Genomic DNA, 6,000 nt, shown 5'->3' with positions numbered 1-6,000 from the left:
GAGACAACGAAGTGTCTTAGCGTTCCCATAATGACCCGCCGCTGTTGAGCCGTGGGTCAGCTGGAGGACTTGGGGGCTGAGCGCTCAAGAAACCAGCAACTCAGAAAGTATCCTCTCTATGGCGCTTTAACACTTCATTACTTAATGACAGTAAATTTGAAAAAATTATAAGAAAAGAATGGGAGGACTTTCTATTGACAAACGACTCCCCGGAAATATCACCGTCCTTACTCTGGGAAACTGGCAAGGCTGTCATTAGAGGGAAGATTATATCATACTCTTCTTTTAAGAAAAAACAGGAACAGATGGCAGAAAAAACACTTGAAGAAAAGATCAAAAAACTTACGGAAGAATACGCAGCTAACCCTTCTGAACTTTTATGGGAAAAACTCCAAAATACAAAACTTAATCTGAATATCATCTTATCTAAAAAAACCGACTTCATTTTGCAACAATTACGATACAAAAACTTTGACTACAATAATAAATCAGGCAAATATTTAGCAAATCAGCTCAAACATAGTAAAGAAAATTCCTTTATAGCAGCAATTTCTGATAACGCAGGTCAAACTTTAAACTTACCTCAGGACATTAATAACATCTTTCATGATTATTATCAAAACTTATACTCATCAAATTTAAACCCTGACCCTGAAGATATTAAAACCTTTCTTAATAAACTAAACCTACCACAGCTCACTATAGATCAGAAAACCACCTTAGACTCACCATTAACCTTACAAGAATTACAAAATGCTTTAGATAGCATGTCAACAGGCAAAGCACCAGGTCCAGATGGGTTCCCTGCTGAATTCCTTAAACATTTCTGGTCAATGCTGGCTCCACTATTTTTCAGAGTAGTAACAGAGATCAAAAATAAAGGGCATGTAGGAGGTCACATGAATACAGCGAACATTAAATTGTTACTTAAACCAGACAAAAACCCCATATTACCCTCAAGCTATCGTCCCATCTCACTTATTAACACAGACTTAAAAATTATTTCCAAAGCACTCACATCCAGGTTAGAGAAAGTAGTACAGTCAATTATACACCAAGACCAGACAGGTTTTATTAAAAATAGACACTCCACAGACAATGTGAGAAGACTGTTTAATGTGATCAACATGGCACAGAACTCTAAAAAGAAAACAATAATCTTGTCACTCGATGCAGAAAAAGCATTTGATAGAGTAAACTGGTCATTCCTCCTAACTGTCCTTGGCAAATTTGGCTTCGGAGAATCATTCATACAATGGATCTCCACCCTGTACAATAAACCTAAGGCCTCAGTAACCACAAACAAAATAACATCCCAAAGCTTCACACTGCAGAGGGGAACCAGACAAGGCTGTCCACTCTCACCTTTGCTTTTTGCAATATTCGTTGAACCTCTCGCAGCAGCTGTACGTCAGAACTCTGTTATTAAAGGAATCCACTCATCCATCTCAGAACACAAAATTAATCTCTACGCGGATGACATTTTACTCTATTTGGAAGAACCGCAATCCTCTTTAGAGGAAGTATTTAATCTAATAAACAGCTTCTCTAAATTATCAGACTATTCCATTAACTGGACAAAATCATCAATCCTCCCTTTGACAAAAAACTCTTGGAATCCTGCACACCAAAATCCACAACACCCCTCCACCACAAATACAATTAAATATCTAGGCTTAAATATATCACCAAACTTAAATGAATTAATTAAACTAAATCATGATCCGATGTTGGACAAAGTCACAGAAGATCTGCGGAGATGGAACAATCTCCCCATCTCACTACTTGGCAGGATAGCCTCAGTTAAAATGATAATCTTACCAAAAATAAACTACTTGTTCTCAATGATACCACTAAAACCACCAAAACAATGGTTTCAAAGATTAGATTCTACAACTACAAAATTCTATACTAGAAATAAAAAACCTAAAATAAGCCTTTCTACCCTTCAAAAAAACAAAGACGAGGGTGGTTTAGAAGCCCCTAATTTCATGCATTATTACTTAGCAAACCAAATACTATATTTAACAGAATGGCTAAATCCAAAAGAATACTACAACACCTGGCTAGAAATAGAACAGTTAGACTGCAAACACATTAAACTCTCTGATCTCCCTTTTATCACTGCGACCCTCAAACATCACAACTGCTTTAAAAACCCACTAATTGCCTCCACACTGACTGCATGGTGGAAAGCCCTGGACATCACAAATGGCCAATTAAAAACTAGTATACTCTCTCCAATCTGGCACAACCCCGACTTTAAAAATAAAAAAACACCACTCTATCTGAAGACATGGGAAGAGAGTGGAATCACTCATCTCCAAGACCTTTTTGAAAATGACAAGATCAGGTCATATAACAATCTAACCCAAGCATTCGATATAAATAAAAGTAACTTTCTACAGTACTTACAAGTAACAGAGACAATAAAGAAAACCACTCCACTAGACTTAACTACGTTACAACCTCCAGAACTGGCTATATATATGAAAAAAATCTCAACAAAATCAAAAAAACTCTCAAAAATATACAGAGCGCTTTCGAACACTAACTGTAATTACTTACCAATCGCGAAGTGGGAGGCCGAACTCTCAATCACCCCGAGCACTGATTTCTGGGCAGAAATTTGTTGTAATACTTTTAAGATGACAAAAAACACAAACCTTCAGCTAATTCAATACAAGGTCCTCCACAGATCCCACATTACCCAACAGAAAATGCATAAAATGGGCTTCTCAGCAACAGACATCTGCTCTCAGTGCACCCAGAATACAGCGGATTCCTATTTACATGCCTTATGGCTTTGCTCCCCAGTTCAACACTTTTGGATTCTAATCACTGAAAAACTGTCCTCCATTTTGGACTACAGAATTCCTTTATCTCCAAATCTTTGTTTGATTGGAGACCTGACAATGCTTCAACCTCCAGCAAACCAATCACAATCAATCCTTGCGGCACTAGCCATAGCAAAAAAAACAATATTACTAAATTGGAAAGACAAAAAATCCTTAAACATAAACCAATGGCAAAATCTCCTCACAGAATTTATTTCCATGGAAAAGATGTCTGCTCTCAGAAAACAAAAAAAAATAACGTGCTTTGAGGAGCGTTGGACTCCTTTTTTAATTGCATTAAATCTAAATTTTTAAAAGCCTGATGATCTAGCCTGCAAGCGACTGCCAGCACCACTCTTTACTAACGCACTAGCCCAACTGTAGGCCGGGGCCGCCTTGGGCCTCTGGGGTGGTCTTGGTCAGGATGGCTGGGGTGGGTTGCCGGGGTGCCTTGTTGCCTCAGCACGGGTGTGCATTCCTTCTGGGTGTTCACGGGGTCCCGGGGCTGTTTGATTTGGCGCCGTTGCCCCTTGCATGTGCATCTGGTTGGTCTCTGGGGCTGGGGCCCTGCGTGCTCCCCTGCCGCTCCTTCCCCTTGCTCCCTGTCCCCCTGTCTCGTCCTCCCCCCCTCCTCCTCCTTTGCTCTTGCGCCCGCCATCCTGTGGGGTTGGGTTTGGGGGGCTCCCGTTGGCCTGGGGCGCTGGTGGGGGGGCTGTGGCTCCCGCCTGGGGGGCGGGCGGTGCCGTGCCGGGTGGGTTGGCTGGGGGGTGGTCTCGTTGGGGGCCTGGGGTGGTGGGGTCCTTGGCTCCGGTCCGGGGGGATCCGGGGTGGGGGTAGCTTTGGGGGTGGCTGCTGCCCGGGGTCGGCGATTGCCTCCTGGGTTGCTGGGTGGCGGGGTGTGGCTGTGGGTTGCTCCGTCGGCCCTTGCGGGTCCTTGGCTTGGCTCCCTGGGGCGCACCTTTGCTAGGGATGTCGCTTGCGCGACGAGCTAGGCGGGGCCCCCTCGGGGGCTTTTTGTACGACCGCAATGGCCGGGGTGTGGACGTTATGGCTAGGGGGTGGGGTGAGGGGTGCTATGGGGCCTCCCCGGGGGTCGTATTGGGCGGGTGTGCGGGGGCGCGGCGCGTGGTTCCTGGCCCGGTGGATCCGCGTTGGGATTGGCTGGTCTGCTGGCTGGGTGCACCGGGCGCCGTGGGCGCGATTCCGGGGCGGGGGTGCCCCGGGGGCGGATCCTTGGGCTACGTGTCCGGGGAGGTGCTCTCCGGCCATCTGCCCGGGGACCGGCCGCGGCTCGTGGCGGCGCTGCGCAGCCTTGGGCGGGGCGGGGCTGGTGGCCTTGGGCCCGCTGTTGTTTGGGGTGTGCTGGCGTCGGGGGGGTGTCTCGTGCCGGTGCGTGGGTCGTCGGGGATTGCCTCCGTGGGGGGGGGGGGGCTCTATTGGCGCCGTTGGTGTGGGGGGGCGGTTCCGGGCTGGGGGTGCTTCGGTACTCTGGCTTGCCGGTCCGTGGCTGGCGGGATGGCCCTGCTTGGCGGTGGATGGCGTCCTCTCTCGTCGGGGGGGCCGGGGCCGCCTCCCGGTGGAGAGTGTTGTATCGTGGCGCCGGGTGGGCCTGTGCTGGCCCTGGTGCGGGCATGGGCCTCCCCCCCGCTCGGCCGCTCCCCTTGGTGGCGGGGTGGCGTTGCTCCGGGCCGGCGGGCGGCGGGGGTCGCCCCCTGGGGCGCCGGGGGATGTTGTTGGTGCCTGGCTGTGCCCGGGGGTGGGGGGTGTCGCCGTGCTCCGCGGGGCCGGCGCGGTCTGGGGGGTGCCGTGGGGGGGGTCTCCGGCTGTGCTGTTCCGGGGCCCGCAGTGCCACTTGCCCGTCTGCGCCATCTACCCTCTCGCGTGGCCCGCCACGCGGACGGGCCCGGCTCACACTGGACAGGCCTCCTACATGTTCACTTCACCCCACTCCCAGCTGGTCTGGCTCACTCACAAAATGCACCACACACCAATACCCAACCCTTGGGGGGCTGGATGGTGGGGCTGGGGGTGGAGGGGGCCGCCACCTGTGTTACTATGTAGTGGCGTGGGGGCGGCCCTCCCACCTCTAGTTGCCCTACTAATCCCTCCAATTTTAATCGCATCTCAACATGTCACCCCCCGGAGGGTGTATCATCTTTTACACCCTCCGGCCTATTACACCACATACACATAAATCCACAGAGGCTGGAGGGGGAGCACCGCTCCCCTCCATCCCCCTTCTTTTAATTACACCCCATACATTCACCAAACACACACATTCACACAGGGGATCGGGAAGTGCCTCTCCATTGGGGAATGGAGAGGCACCATAACAGGGTGGTGGGTTGGTACACATATTTGGGCCTCTCCGGTGGGGGCCTGGCCCCTCTGTTGGTGGCTGGGCCACTGCATAGAGCAAAAGCACATCAAGATGGTGCGGTCGGGCGTGGCGGTGGGTCTCGGGGGGGCTTTGCCGGGGTCTCTCCTTGCGGGGTCTTTCCGGGCTGTGTCGGCCGGGTGGGGCGCGGGGGTGCCTCTCCCCCTTGGGTGTGGCTTGGTGCTTGCTTTGTCTCCTGGTGGCCTTGGGGGCGGGCCCCGCGGTGTGCGGGCCCGGGGCGGCCTGCCTCGCCGGTTTGGGGGGTGGGTGTGCTGGGGGGGTGCTGGTGTCCTCGCCGGGGTTGGGGCGGGGTTGCTTGGCGCCTCGGGGTGATGCTGTTTACTGGGGGGCGGCGCTAGCTGTTCCGGTGGTGGAGGTTGCTGTCGGCCGCCTGGTGGGTCTATCCTGCCGTTTGCGGACTGGTGGGTGGGTCCGGGGCATCTTTGGCTGGGGGCTGCTGTCCCGCACTTGATGTGTGCCGTTGGGGTGCCTCCGTCCCCGCGGTGGGGATCGCCGGTTGCTCGCGGGCCGGCGGGGGGCGCTGCTCCGTGGCTGGCGCTGTCCGGGGGGCGGCGGGCCCTGGGCTGCTGGCCGTGGGCTGTCCGGGGCTGTGCGGTCCTGCTGGGCCGTGGCCGGGTCCCGGGCGGGGGTGGGGGATGCGTCCCGGGGGGCTGGGCCGGGGGGCTGGCCCTGGGGGGGTCCTGGTCCCGGGGGGTGCTCCTGGGGCCCGGGGTGCTTGGCCTGCTGGCCGGGCCGGTCCTGGCGGGGGTCTTTCGGGGCGGGTGG

Source organism: Gouania willdenowi, unplaced genomic scaffold, assembly GCF_900634775.1.
Source record: "Gouania willdenowi unplaced genomic scaffold, fGouWil2.1 scaffold_123_arrow_ctg1, whole genome shotgun sequence".
Lineage (NCBI taxonomy): Eukaryota > Metazoa > Chordata > Actinopteri > Blenniiformes > Gobiesocidae > Gouania > Gouania willdenowi.
The sequence above is the reverse complement of the archived record's forward strand: the minus strand, read 5'-3'. Positions refer to the sequence as shown.